The following is a 16,606-nucleotide window of genomic DNA, read 5'->3' as shown; positions in this document are numbered from 1 at the left end:
AGGTAGAAGTGCAAGGCTACCACTGGCGATAAATGGTGATAATCATCACCAGGAAGGGCTTCGATAAATAGCAGCAGCCAGGGCCTGATTAAGGGTTTTGGCCGCCCTAGGCTAATATGGCCACAGCGCCGACCCCCCCCTCCCCAAATATATAGGTGAATAGGAACACTCCTGAACAGGGTCATCTTAACAACCCCGGGCAAAGCAGTGCACCGGGGCCCCTAGATATAGATATAGATATAGATGTATACAGATACAGATATAAATATATAGAGATAGAGATAGATGTACTTGCTCAGTGACTCTTATAGGTTTTCTTTTGCAGGTTTTTTTCTTTTGCAGGATTATTTATTCTCATTTAGAGCCGTGCCTATGGGGCCCCCTTTCCCGTGGGGCCCCCGGGCAGCTGCCCATCGTGCCCAATGGAAAAGATGGCCCTGCTCCTGAATATGAATGTTCAGGTGTATTCTCCAGCATTCAAGTTTAGACAGATTGTGCCATTGTCTCTTACCTGTTCTTGCTCTTCTCTCTTGCAACTTTGTTATCCTCTCGCCGGCTTCTGGAGAGTTGGTGTCCTGTTTTGAAAATGCAAAAATTTATTATAATGCAAAATGTTAATTAACCCTGAATGATTAGGCCCTTTAGTTAAAACAAAACACTCCATTAAGGCCAGCAAAAAGTACCCCATTGTACAGATATATATAAGCAATATCTGAATATTTGTGGTCAATCAAATACAAACCTCTACCAGCCCCATCTCACTCATATTTAGTATTCTAGTGATTGCTGAGATCACAGAGAGCATCCATGTAACCGCCACACAATCATGAGATTTATGCCCCCCAAAGCTGCTCTATTTTTTAAATACCCCCTGCAGCTATTTTCCTTACCTTCCACCTCTGCAGCCATTTTCCTTACCTCCACTCTGTAGCTATCCCCCCATGTCACATCAAAACTCCCCCAGTCACATATATCAGCCCCCCTCCTCTGCCCTCCTTCACACATATAAACCTCTCTCCCTCCCTATAGATTTTCATGGCAGCCCCCCCCTTACCACCCTATAGATTTGCATGACAGTTCCCCCTCTCCCACCCTTTAGATATACATGGCAGTCCCACCCTCTCCCTCCCTATATATATGCATGGCAGTCCAACCCTCTCCCTCCCTATAGATATGCATGGCAGTCCCCCCCCCTTTTCCTCCCTATACATATGCATGGCAGTCGTCGTCCCCTCCATCCCTATAGATATACATCGCAGTCCAACCCTCTCCCTCCCTATAGATATACATGGCAGTCCCCCCCTTTCTCTCCCTATAGATATGCATGGCAGTCCCCCCCTTTCCCTCCCTATAGATATGCATGGCAGTCCCCCCTTACCCTCCCTATAGATATGCATGGCAGTCCCCCACTTTCCCTCCCTATAGATATGCATGGAAGTCCTCCCCTCTCCCTCCCTATAGATATACATGGCAGTCCCCCCCTCTCCCTCCCTATAGATATACATGGCAGTCCCCCTCTCCCTCCCTATAGATATGCATGGCAGTCCCCCCCTTTCCCTCCCTATAGATATGCATGGCAGTCCCCCCCTTTCCCTCCCTATAGATATGCATGGCAGTCCCCCCCTTTCCCTCCCTATAGATATGCATGGTAGTCCTCCCCTCTCCCTCCCTATAGATATATATGGCAGTCCCCCTCTCCCTCCCTATAGATATGCATGGCAGTCCCCCCTTTCCCTCTCTATAGATATGCATGGCAGTCCCCCTCTTTCCCTCCCTATTGATATACATGGCAGTCCCCCCTTTCCCTTCCTATAGATATGCATGGCAGTCCCCCTCCATCCCTATAGATATGCATGGCAGTGTCCCCCATTTCTCTCCCTATAAATATGCATGGCAGTCCCCCCTTTCCCTCCCTATAGATATACATGGCAGTCAACCCTTTCCCTCCCTATAGATATGCATGGCAGTCCCCCCCTTTCCCTCCCTATAGATATACATGGCAGTCCCCCCTCCATCCCTATAGATATACATGGCAGTCCCCCCCTCCCTCACTTACCTATAGTTGACTTGTGCTGACCAGCATCGCTCCTCACTCCTCAGATCAGCAGACAGGAAGTAAAGACTTCCTGCTTCCTTTCTGCTGCACAGCAACAGGCAGCCTAGTGATTGGCTGCCTGTTGCTGACCACTGACCACCAATGCTTTTGATCGTCGCCACCAACACCCCCCCACCCCGAAGAAAAAAATGAATGAAAAGAAAATAAAAATAAAAAAATACCCGCAGAGCCGCACCCCCCGGGACCCAGCACCCCAGGCTGCAGCCTGGTCAGCCTACTGGTTGATCAGGCCCTGGCAGCAGCCCTAAATCCTGCACAAATAATATGCATGGCAGTCCCCCCTTTCCCTCCCTATAGATATGCATGGCAGTCCCCCCCTTTCCCTCCCTATTGATATACATGGCAGTCCCCCCTTTCCCTTCCTATAGATATACATGGCAGTCCCCCCTCCATCCCTATAGATATGCATGGCAGTGTCCCCCCATTTCTCTCCCTATAAATATGCATGGCAGTCCCCCCCTTTCCCTCCCTATAGATATGCATGGCAGTCCCCCCCTTTCCCTTCCTATAGATATGCATGGCAGTCGCCCACTTTCCCTCCCTATAGATATGCATGGTAGTCCTCCCCTCTCCCTCCCTATAGATATACATGGCAGTCCCCCCTCTCCCTCCCTATAGATATGCATGGCAGTCCCCCCTTTCCCTCTCTATAGATATGCATGGCAGTCCCCCCCCCTTTCCCTCCCTATAGATATGCATGGCAGTCCCCCCTTTCCCTCCCTATAGATATACATGGCAGTCAACCCTTTCCCTCCCTATAGATATGCATGGCAGTCCCCCCTTTCCCTCCCTATAGATATACATGGCAGTCAACCCTTTCCCTCCCTATAGATATGCATGGCAGTCCCCCCTTTCCCTCCCTATAGATATACATGGCAGTCCCCCCTCCATCCTTACCTATAGTTGACTTGTGCTGACCAGCATCGCTCCTCACTCCTCAGATCAGCAGACAGGAAGTGAAGACTTCCTGCTTCCTTTCTGCTGCACAGCAACAGGCAGCCTAGCGATTGGCTGCCTATTGCTGACCACTGACCACCAATGCTTTTGATCGTCGCCACCAACACCCCCCACCCCGAAGAAAAAAATGAATGAAAATAAAATAAAAATAAGAAAATACCCGCAGCGCCGCACCCCCCGGTACCCAGCACCCCAGGCTGCAGCCTGGTCAGCGTACTGGTTGATCAGGCCCTGGCAGCAGCCCTAAATCCTGCACAAATTCCCGTTTTCGCAGGATTTATAGGCTTTTACTCATTTGATAAATAAACCACTCAGGGGCCTGTTTATCAATCTCAATTTTTTAAATCAGAATTTGTCAAAATTGTGTCAGTATACTCAGCCGTCCCAACATTATTGGCCTAGAGTGGTAAGGGTTAACCTATCACTTCGCCTGGCTAGTCTCTGCAGATAAGCACATGTGCAGTGGAACTGAAAACCCAGATTTGGGTTTCACTTCAAACTGTTAAAAAAAATAGATTTAAAATATTAAAAACATTTAGAAACCTTAGATGTTAAAATAATTTTTCATCTGTTATAACCATCTTCAGATGGCAATAGCAGAACAGGTACCATGTTGTTAAATAGGCTTACCCATGCAAAGGCATGGGGAACCCATCACTTGCGAATCATACAACCAGCAATAGCAGTAACCCTTTGTTGTACAGGGTGCATACAGTATGACATTCCACCCTTTCATAAATTGGCCTGCTCCTGACTGGTAGTTGCATAGTACTGATGTATATACTAAGCTTAATCATCTAATTACACAATGGAGGCTGTCAGATCTCAGATACTCAGAGTGCACCAAGTATGGATGTGTGACTGGATTTCATTATAACCCAAATATATTGTTAATGGAAAAGGCCCTGTGTACAAGATAGGGTCCATGTGAACAATCACATTATGCCCTTTTTTGCACTCTGGGGAGCAGAAAGGGTTAACTCAGTGCTATAGGAATGGTCTGCAGTGGCGCACGCAGGGGGGGGTTTCTGAGTCTCCAGAAACCCCCTCCCCCTGCGCTAACTCAGTGCCCACCATATCGGCACTGTCCTATACAGCAGCCGCGGCGCTGTCAAAGAAGCGTCCGCAGCGGTGCTGTATTGTATACAGCACCGCCGCGGACGCTTCTTTGGCAGCGCCGCGGCTGCTGTATAGGACAGCGCTGCCGAAACGGAGCTGCTGCATGCGCATGCGCAGCAGCTCTCTCTCGTGGTTTTTCTTTTTTTTTTTTTAATCAGGGGGGCCCCCCCTGACAATCCTGCGTGCGCTCCTGGTCTGGAATGTCTTGAAGTCTGTAACTTTTATTGATCAGAGAAAAATGGTCATTTAAAGTATATAGTATAGACCACCTGTCTAGCTTAATGTTAGGTGTCCTGTTTCAAAATGTAACGCAAATGTAAGCAGACCTTGCGATTGAAGAAAGTTGAATATGTATGTACGCCGTATACAGAGTTGAAAATGCTTCCAGGTTTGAATGACTAACAGATACTTCCACTTGACAACAGACACACCTTTCACACACTTATGTCCTACTGACAAACATGTACTAAACCTTTTTATTTTGTTATGGACACAAGAAACATCATTTAAACTTGAATAACCTAGCTAATACAGGATGAACAACTTCCCCACATGTGTACAAATGTTTTATTCTTTTATCTTTGCTACAACACCCATGGCACATCCTAACCTATCACCAAGCAGCTATTAAAGCCTCAATAAGTATCTGCAAATCGTTAGTTTGGGTGTTTGTCATCTGCTACTTATACCTGTCCCTGACCACAAACAAATAAAACCACTTTTTCACTCATTTGACTCCGTCCCAGTCTAAATACAATGGCAATTGCTCAAACATATCCTTACTGTATATTTCCAACGTTAGAATACCCTTCCATCCCCCATCAGGCCTCTTCAGGCATAAGGAGTTGTAAATGCAAAAAGAGTGCAGCTTTGAATCATCATAGTTGTGTATGTTCACTTTCTGAGCTTGCGCTGTATGAGCAAAACACAAAGATACGATACGCAAACAAGCGTATGTCATACTCTGAATCAGGCCCAGGGAGTACAGGGGAATGCTTCTTTCTTATCACTAAAAAGTAGATTGCTACATGTACATGATTTAATAATGTGAAAATATCAGGAAGTTACAGAAGTGTATTCTATAATAAATTGCTAAACACTGTCATTCAAATAAGACATAGCTGCTTTGTTTGCAACATAAAACACTTGCCTCACATGTAAGGAGGAGCTATATACTTGTTCATTTTAATTTTGAAATTATTTCTTTTTCTTGACTTGGATCTACTTTCTACTGAAACTGGAAGAAACTGACTACCAGGGCCGGACTGGAACTAAAAATCAGCCCTGGCATTTAAAGTACACAGGCCCACCTTAGTTTCAGCAGGAAAGAAACAGTGTGCCACTGGGCAGCATCGGCGCCAAAAATGGCGTGGCCATATTGTGTTGTGGGTGTGGCCAACATGGGACATTGATGCATACATTATAACAAAACATTACATTTATCACGCCTTCCCAGCCACATCATGCCACCCCCCCAGGCACATTATGACACCCCCAGCTCACTGTACTTATCTATGCTTTTGGTGCTGCTGACATCCATCAGGGTGGGAACTTCCTGTAGAGAGAGCAGGTAAGCTCTCACGAGATTACCAAATCTATGGTACCACACAGGTCCCCCCCCATTTTTCTGTGTGGCATCCTTTCTCCCCCCGTTTTTCTGTGGGGCATCCTTTCTCTTCCCCCAGGGTGGGAACTTATCTTTTCATCATCTTTTCTCTTCCTGTTTCTGTCTTCTGCCTTCTTCTTCTGTCCGCTCCTCTGACAACGTGCAGGACTTGGCCAGATTTGAATGTGAAGTGCTGCGCGTGGCACATGTAATCTGGTGGCTGGTTCTTGGGGAGGAGCCAGCCACCAGGAAGCCTGTCACTGACTGGCTGTCAGTGTCGGTGCACTCATAGTGCACTGACTGCCCGGAACCCGGCCCATCTGTTCTTCGGCCATTCTGGCATTTGCCAGACGTACCAGATGACAGCGTACCAACACACACCACTAATGTCATAACTAGTAAGTGTTGCGTCCATACTATCGTTACCAATAAAGATTTTCCAATGTGATCGCTCTGGTCCCAAAGTAGAAAAGGTTTTATTAGCAAAGCATAAAAAGGCAAAGCTTGGTATACATACACGTGCAACAGTTGTCACCAACTTAAGTTTCAATCAGAACGCTCTGGTCTCCAAAAACCAGAGCTCACATTTATACACACTACAGTTGTAAATGAAATGACAAAACAGTGATACACAGTTAAAATTGTAAGGTCTTCATTCATTGGTTGGTCGTGGCATTGGTGGATTACTCTTGTCATTGTTCTCAGGAATGATAGCTGTCCTTACTTCAGATTCCCACCTCTAGACTTGTTCAAACTGGTTCTTAATGATCCTTGAATGCTTGCTATTTAGTGCGTAGAAAAATGATATTATCCATAACTAGCGTACGAAAAGATTAGTAGATATATAAAACACACTTTAATTTTATAATACAAAGTTAAGTTGTGTATGACTTGCATCGCAACTGATCGCAATGTACAGAAATGATTAATGTACCACCTTCATTCAATTATTTATATTTTACATTTCCACTCTTTGAGAGTATACACAACACTCTCACCCAATCAAGAGTCTATTGGAGGATCATATTAGTATACTTCATTATCAGTGTCCTCCGTAATACCATTACATTGGCATTTTCCGGGGTCACCTCAGTCGATCATTTACCACACTTCAACACATTAGAAACACATCTAACACATAAGCCAATTACTATAAAGACACCAACTATAAGGATAAGGATCTTACCTATACTTGCAGTCATTTCTTGCACCCATTCCCCTAGACCTGAGAACCATTTTGCTGGGTTCAACTACGAGAACCATCCTGCTACCTTTTCTCCTAATTCATACAATGAAGAGTTATGGTTCTTCCGGAATTCCCATTTTAACTGTAGGATTTTGGTCATCTTCCCGTCAATTGTTTCTTTAGGCTCATCTGTATTATTGGTGATGTACGTGCAACGCTTAACAAAAAATTGGGTGGTTATCGTCACACAGTATCCACCAGTAATAGATGTAAGGTAACCAACGTATGTTGATCTAACTCCTTCTTATAAGCCTTTAACTCCTTACCCGTATACCTGAAGGTGTCGTTATACATCTCGGTAATATTGTCAATCAATTTAGCCAGGTCTTGTTTGTACTTAAAATTTAGAGTTCCCCAAGTGGTCTTGGTGGAGTCTAATGCGACCATGATTTCAAATCCTGTAGTTTCAGTAATTAACTTTGTAGCTACAGGTTCTTCACCTGGAATCATTTTTTTTTTGCCGCGGTGTTCATACTGTGTGTGTATGTATGGAGGTGATGTTGTTCAATGGATATCAGTTATTTCATCATGTATTAGAGTCATGATCTCAGGAAACAATCTACCTAGGAATCATATACCTCTGGAACTTGGAGTTAACCATGTGTAAGCCTTTTTCCCACGAATATAATACACATTGTCTGGAAGGATATAAGGCACAGTAGAATTAGTTATAACATTGCATAAAGTCTTGACAAAACTCCCAATGCCTAGTGTCTTCATTTGCTCAAGGCAGGTTTCAGCATGTATTACATTCTGACAATAACCCAATGGAACTTTCCCAATTAATACTCTCTTATGTTTATTGACATGCCATCGTCTATGGTGTCCTTCAGTATTTCTGTTTATCGGTATTCTAACGAGTCTCCCATCAATACTGGTGGGAGGATCTATTGTCTGATCTGGTAGTTCAGCTTTCTAATTCTCGAGTTTCTTTGCATGTAAAAAATTCAAGCACAGCAAGGACCGATTATTGGCGAAGCTTTAAACTAGTGGCATTATATTTCCCTTCTATGCATCTCCCTCCCCTTATTTCAAGGACCTCAGAGATGTTTAGTGGGGACGGTGCTAGTCCTACATTATTTTGTCCCTAAGGTATGTGAGAACACACCCAACATTGGTTTGGTTTAAGACCTTACCCAGCAAGGAAGGATAATCATCTAAGGGATGCTCATCTAAATCTAAATCACTACTGGACTGGCATCGCTGGATGCACCTCTCTTTAATTAGGGGGTACTTACAGATAAAATATTCTTCAGACAATAGCCCCTCACTCTGTACAGCGCTGCAGAATTAGTGGCGCTATATAAATAAATGATGATGATGATGATGAAGAGTCCTTTTATGTGATGTGAGTGCGCTACTGGTGTGCCTGCCGCTGTCATAAAATTCCTAAGTTGCCATAGAGCCCCAAAGTCATGCACTACCTCAAAAACATACCTAGAATCAGTGTATATATTAACTGATTTACCCTCTCCCAACTCACACGCTCTTCTCAATGCCACAAGTTCTGACACTTGGGCTGAATGATATGGGCCAGGGGTTCAGCTTCAATAACACTTTCGTCATCTACAACAATATAACCAGTACATTACTCTCCTGTGTCCGTCTGTCTATGGCAATTCCCATCTGAGTAAAACGTAAAAAATATATTTTCTAAGGGGTTTTCATGTATGTCAGGTCTTGCAGTAAAAGTCTGATTCAAATATTCCATACAATATTGTATTTCTATATACCTACCAAATTTACCCCCAACCAGAGTCTCCTCTTTTCACCCTTTGTGCATCTCGAGGCACATATGGTAGGTATGTGGCTGGATTTAAAGTATTGCACTTTTTAATAGTGATATTTGCAGGTGCCATCAGTGCTAATTCCCATTTTGTGAATCTTGTTGAGGAGACATGCCTAGTTTGAGGAGAATTTAACAGAGCAGATACTGCATGTGGTGTATAGACAATCATGTCCTAGTACTACGTCCTTGCTCTTACTTATCAGAAGAGCAGTTGCTGCTACACTTCTTAGACACGTAGGGAGAAATATTGCCACGGTGTCCAATTGTGCAGTAGTAGTATGCTACCGGTCAGCTAGCATCACCATGTTTCTGTGTCAAGACACCTGCTGCCCAACCATCAGCTTCTGTACAATATAACTCAAAAGGTTTTTCATAATCAGGTATTCCCAGAGCAGGTTTTTTAGTCAGACTCTCTTTAAGTTTAAAGAATGCTTGCTTTGACTCCTCTGTATGTGTAAAACACTCAGGCTTTGAGGATGAGACTAACTCCTGCAATTGCAAGGCCAGAATGGAAAATGTTGTGATCCATCATCTAAAATACCCACACATCCCTAAGAAGGTACTGATCTGCTGTTGTCTCTGCGTAAGTGTAATGTCTTGTAGGACCTGAATCCCGTCCCTTGTCAGGTGTCTTATCCACTGTTTGAGACAGTGTCCTAAGTATTTGACTTTGGTCTGACATGGCTGTAATTTATCCTTTGCAACCTTGTGTCCTGTCTGTGAGAGATGACATAACAACAGTTTAGTATCAGATATTGATGACATAAACAAATCAGAACACAACATCAAATCATCAACACATTGAATTATGACAGACCCATTGCTTGGTTGGAAAGATTGTAAACAGTCATGTAAGGCCTGGGAAAAAATACTGGGCTGTCAATGAAACTCTGGGGAAATCTTGTCCATGTGTATTGTACCCCCTTATAGGAGAAGGCAAAGAGGTGCTGACAGTCAGAATGAAGGGGGACAGAGAATAAAGCAGAACAGAGATCAAATACCATAAAATGACTGTCAGATGGTGGAATCTTCATAAGGATGACAGTTGGATTGGGCACTATGGGTAATTGGCTTTCAGCTACTTTAGTAATTCCCCTTAAGTCTTGGACTAATCTGTAGTCCCACCCCATTCTTCTTCACTGGAAAAATTGGACTGTTAGCTGCGCTGAATGTACGAATTAAAATTCCTTTTTGCTACAGACTTTCAATTACAGGCTAAACCCCTAATTTAAACTCCGGTTTTAATGGATATTGTTGTCTTTTTTGGATCTTTCCTCACACTCTTTATATGTACCATTATGGGGGCTACATTAGCCATCAATCCAGTGTCTTGTTCATCTTTGGTCCATAAGGAACCCGGTATCTGTGATAACATTTCTTCTACCTGCGATGGACTTGTCTCTATGACTGGGAAGTGCCTCTTATAAACGCTTTCTTGGAATGTCTAAAAATACACCATCAGGAGTACAGTACGTTACACACCCCATTTTAGATAATAAATCTCTGCCAAGTAGGTTTGTAGGGGCCGCTGCAGCTAGGAGAAAAGAATGTTTACCCAATAGTAACCTCTGCTGGTGCAGTCAAAGGATAATGATGCACATCTCCCATCACTCCTACAGCTGGAACAGTTTCCCTAGTAAGAGCTAATACACTTACTGCCATTAATTTATCACTCACCATTTCTTTCTTCTTAGTAATATTTTTCTCATGAGTAACAGCAGAATCCTGGAGGGCATGAACTGTTAATCCTTTCCATCTTGGAATGGCTATTTGCACCTTTGTCTTTAAATTTTCCATAAGCCCATCAATTAGGACTGACTCTACGATTTCCTTATGGTGAACATTATGTCCTGAATTAAAGTATATGTAGCCATGTCTACCATTGTCCTTGCAAAATAGTCTGCAGCACTCTCAATATATTTTTGTTTGATGGTGAATATTTTGTGCCAACTAATTACCACAGGAAAATATTCACTTAGTTGGGCATTAATATTTTTTAGATTTGCCTGATTATCATTATCTGTTAAAGTTCTGTCTTCCCCGAGTTGACTATCATTAATAAAGTTTTGGATATTAGTTTTTGTGGGGTGACAAGCCCTCAAAACTACCTGCCAATTATGATGATTATGTATTATTGTTATTTTCCCTTAATATTCATGTATGACAATGTGTATATTGTATGCAACCTTTCAAAGTGTGCTTTGCTGACTGACCTAAGTGACCTGTGCAATTGAAAAAGAGTCTTTTGAAACTAGCCAGGCCCAGGGACAGATAAGCATCTCTGAGAAATTTGTGTTTATAGAGGATTTGGACTTGACCAGCTGAGCAGAACGAGCAGGGGTAAGAATCATGCCCTCTGAGATGCCAGACATATCTCAGGGATAGATAACTCACTTCGAAAGCCCTGTGTCATTCTGAGAATCAACCTGTCCTGAGTGAGAGCTAACCTCCAGAGGTGGGGGTGAGAGCTACAATATGTGAGAAAGGTTTAAATCAGTGCCTTACCTAGCAAAATTGTCCATTACTCTGAGTAGATCTATCTAGAAGTGTGCCATCTTTCCCAAAGTGTATTCCCCTCACGCCAAGTCTTAATGAGCAAGTTAGTGACTCTGGTTTAATTTCATCATCATCATCACCATTTATTTATATAGCGCCACTGATTCCGCAGCGCTGTACAGAGAACTCACTCACATCAGTCCCTGTCCCATTGGAGCTTACAGTCTAAATTCCCTAACACACTGACAGACACACAGACTAGGGTCAATTTTGATAGCAGCCAATTAATCTGCCAGTATGTTTTTGGAGTGTGGGAGGAAACCGGAGCACCCGGAGGAAACCCACGTAAAAACAGGGAGAACATACAAACTCCACACAGATAAGGCCATGGTCGGGAATTGAACTCATGACCCCAGCGCTGTGAGGCAGAAGTGCTAACCACTTAGCCAATAAAATTTCCTATTTTATTTCTGGAACTTATTTGTGCTATTTATTTTATATGTCTTGTTATTAGCTGTTTTGAAAATAAGCCTTGGAAATATTTTTCGGATTAATTACATTTAATCTAGCGTATTCTCTGTGATTCTTTGTGACCTTAGGAAGCCAAGTAAGGCTTATGCTACATGTGCATGTGATTTATGTGTAAAACATTAATAAGTGGTTTTGGTGAATGCAAGGATGCCATACTAAATCCTTTGTGGTGGCAGAAAAGTTGTATTCATAGGTAAGTGACTAAGGTGACTCCAGTAATGGCCAGCTGTTCATATTGTTGTATTTGAGACAGGCTGGGCTTTTGTGACACCAATCCTTATTAGTTGGTTTGTGTGCATTCCCCAGATTCTTAATACATTTTGACATTTAGTTAAATCTTTACTGTAATCAGGGAACTCAGTGATAATAAAGTGCAATTCAGACCTACTCCATGGACAAACTGGAATTACTCAATCCTTATTAGCCTTACCATTAGGTACTGTTATTGTCCTAACTGGGTTTAGTTCTACAACATTACTACACTTAGGGTCAATAGCTGGAACTATTGCTTCTGTAGCATGCATATTTCTGTTCTTACTGGTATGTGGGAGAGTTTTATGGATGTCCACAACTGTGGCTGAGGGTGGGATAGTATTCCCCTCCCTGATCTCTGTGTATGTTCCTGTAGCTGTAATGTATGAGCTACTGCAGAAATTACTGTAGGCTCATCATCTCCTTCATAAAATTTAACACATTTATCTTTCTGTAAAACAGGGTACTATCTACAGTGGTTTACTCTTCTCTGCAGCTGCTCTCTTGTCGCCCTCCACATACGGGGGACATGGCGCTATTGCACACTTAAAATTGGAACAGATCTCTTCATTTCTTTGCGCCTGCATTAATTTTTCGCACCAAACTTTCCCTTCACACTGCCACAAATTTAAACACTTGATATGTTTAAATCGCAGCTTTTTTTAACTTAACATACAATTCTGGGGCCTGATTCATTAAGGATCTTAGATGAAGAGGTATCTTATTTCAGTCTCCTGGACAAAACCATGTTACAATGCAAGGGGTGCAAACTAGTTTTCTGTTATGCACATAAGTTAAATACTGTCTGTATTTCATATAGCACACAAATATCAACTTTAAATTTCAGTGTACAAATAAGCTATCAAGTATTGGTGTGCTACATGAAAAAACAGTCAGTATTTAACTTATGTGCAAAACAGAAAACTAGTTTGCACCCCTTGCATTGTAACATGGTTTTGTCCAGGAGACTGAAATAAGATACCTCTCCATTTAAGATCCTTAATGAATCAGGCCCCTAGTTGTTATCTCCTTTGATATAACCAATACAGGCACTCCCACTATTTTGCGTCTGCGGAGCTAAACGTTAATGAAGCGACGTTCCCTCACTATTCTCACTGGACTTGGCGCATTATTTCCATTGAGGACTTTTTAATGGTTTACATACAAAATCGCTAGGCCAGACGGCACTTAAAACCGTCAACATAGCGTATCAATACAAACGCAAAATACGAGGCAGTACTATTAAGCGTCTGTGCAGCATGCTAATACAAGCTAATCTGTGTGCTACACCTCACACATATATACACGCTCATGAACACACTTTGTTAGTAAACTTTTCCTGTGGTTGGCAACTCTGTTTCCTAGATATGTTTTAACAAATTGCTTTACTTATTTAGAACAGAACAATGGAAAACAAAATTATTTATATAACTCTATAATATGTATAAATTTGTAGCAAGATGTAAACATAATGTTGTTATTTAAACAAACGCTATGCACTGCGAAATAGGACTATGTGAAACAATATTACCTACCCCCTTCAAGTTTCACTCCAGCATCACTGATAGACTCTCAAAGCAGGAATTTGGTTTACACTATAATGTTTTAGGATCGCTAACTAGTATGTCAGCTACAGTGTTTAACTGTTAGCCAGTAATATAGATGCAGGATCAAAAACAACACAAATTATATATAGAGAATACGATTTGATGACTAATTCCATGTTGAAAACTTTTAGGATACAAAGGCAAACACAAAATGTGTAGTAATCTCAATGTGTTTTTCTGGAGAAAAGGTAGCGTGCATGGCAAAAATATTACCCAATAGTGTTACAACTCTGTCTGTTGTTTGTACCTAGCAGCAGTGCCTCATACCACTAGAGGTGCTGCTGTTCTGTTCCTGAACTCTTCTACATGTCTGAAGGAGTTAATCTCCTCTGCATTGTGCCTGATTAGAACTGCACCTGTCGCACTGCTTTAAGTACCTGCCTCTAGCTGTGCTCTGTGCAGTTCATCCGTTTGTTCCTGGCTGAACTTCTGTGTATCCCTGTACCCTGTACCCTGTACCCTGTACCCTGTACCCTGTACCCTGTACCCTGTACCCTGTACCCTGTACCCTGTACCCTGCCTGAGACCCCGAATCGTTTGCCTGTACCTTGGACCATGCTGTTTTGCCTGTTGCCCTGAGCTTTTTGACAGGCTTCTGGACCTCGCTTATTTGCTTGATCTCTGCCTGGCTATTTGGATTTGTTTATCTGATCTCTGCTTGGTCCCTTGACTCTGTCTGGTTTCCTGGACAGCCGTGTGCCTTCTGGACTGGGGTAAAACTTATAATACCTGTTCCTGCCATTTTTACTATACAGTCTCCTTAGGAACCTGTTCTTTTCAGTGAATCTGAGTTATCTTTGTTTGTCTATTTACCTGAATAAAGACACTTTGCTTTACACTTCTGTTGCTCTTCGTGAATGCACTGGGATTCATAACAAATAGCATTATAAATAAGTGAATAGTTAGAGATATAATTTTGGACATACAAATGTTACAGAGCTTTATAAGTAACCAACTAAGGGGCTGATGCAGAGGCTGTATTGGACATACACCAGATTGTGTAGCATAAAATTAGCTGCTTGCAACTGGAGAGGTGAGATTGGGGGGGTGTGATCAAACATAGGCTAAGTACACAAGGCCAGCAGAGCATCGTCCGCCTGCCTTCCCCACTTGTCCACCGGCCCAGCAAAAAAACAAAAAAAACTGCCGGCAGTGCCCGACGCCCTCCACCCTGCTCCCTTCTCACCGACTGTGGGGCATGGCGTAATCACGTCCAAACACTGTCAATGAGGAGCCGCACAGAGAGGATCACCAAATAAAAGAAGACAGAAGAGGATGAAAAGAAGACAGAAGAAGAGAAGACCATAGAAAGGTAAATAAACAATAGAGAGGACAGTGTAATAAAGGGGAAACAGCATGATGAATGAGAGCACAGTTTGATGATGATGGAGGGTACAGTGTGATGATGAAGGAGGGCACAGTGTGATTATGAAGGGGCACAGTGTAGTGATGAAGGGGAGCACAGTGTGATTATGAAGAGGCACAGTGTAATGATGAAGGACTACACAGTGTGATGGTGAAGTGGCAGAATTGTGATTAAGGTGGGGACACAGTGTGATGAATGAGAGTGCAGAGTGTGATGATGGAGGGGGTGCAGTGTGATGATGGAGGGGGTGCAGTGTGATGCTAAAAGGGGTGCAGTGTGATGCTAAATGGGATGCAGTGTGATGGAAGAGGGGGCACAGTGTGATGAAAGAGGGGGCACAGTGTGATGAAGAATGGGGTATTTCTTTCTCTTCTATACTTATCACTAAATTAATTTGCCAAAAATGTAAACTTTTATTATAAAAATACACATTTTTCATTTATATTATTAATATAGCAATAAATATTTTCTGTTTAATGTACTTATTTGTATTACTCTCTGTATTAAAATTTAAATATATGATTTGTATTAAAAGTAGAAAATCATAATTGAATGAACAAATAATTTATAAAGGGGAGGTGTTCGATCAGCAGCACTATCAAACCACTTCTGATTGGCTGATTGCATATTAACACCTCCAGCTGATATTATTTAAAAAATAACAGCTTTATTTAATCTAAATTGTATTTGGGTTTTGTATTTGTACGTCATTACGTTTTGCATGGAGCATGAAACACTATTGTCTCTTGTGTATATGACACTTCATTACATTATTATATTGTGTACAAATAGGGTAGTGCATTTTTACTATTAACGCTGTCAAGCCACATCTCTGAACTTTCAGGGGTAAAAATATGGACACTTGTCCCTTGTGACTTATACCTGGTGCAAATGCTAGTGCTGTACAGCTGTAACTGCACCTTTTCTTCCATGCATTGTTTCCTGCATAAGGCATACTTTCCCGATTTCAGCGGGCAGTCTCGATTTTAGGGCTCTGTCCTGCTGTCCAGCGGGTGGGAATGTTGGGGGAAGGGAGGTATATAATGAGCAGCCTATCACTTTACAGCTCTAGGAAGCTCTCTGGGGGTGTGGCCCAAGCGCAATGCAACCACGCTCCCTCTGTGATGTGGCCATGCCCCTGACCTGCTGCCAGGGACAGACATGTTGGGAGGTATGATATGGTTCAAGTGCGTCCAACTCTACACAAACCTCTTAGTTCTTTCTTGGCCATTATAGCATGATTGGCAGTAGGACAACATAGAACAGTAACTACTTTCTACTTATAGCAATATCTTGAACATGTTTTTTGTATTTAGAGTATTAAAATGTATCTGTTACAATTTTAAATATTTTTTCTTAAGTAATGTGTCCCTTAAACCACATGTCCTGTTGGTCTCTGTCCTGATACACAAGCAGAGCAATTTCTGAGAGCTCAGAAGAATGTAATTGCATAGTAAACACCCATATTTAAATAAAAGGAAACACAGACAGTCACTTCCTCATTTTGACAGTTGCAGGTTT

Source organism: Mixophyes fleayi, chromosome 10 (genome assembly GCF_038048845.1).
Source record: "Mixophyes fleayi isolate aMixFle1 chromosome 10, aMixFle1.hap1, whole genome shotgun sequence".
Classification (NCBI taxonomy): domain Eukaryota; kingdom Metazoa; phylum Chordata; class Amphibia; order Anura; family Limnodynastidae; genus Mixophyes; species Mixophyes fleayi.
The sequence above is the reverse complement of the archived record's forward strand: the minus strand, read 5'-3'. Positions refer to the sequence as shown.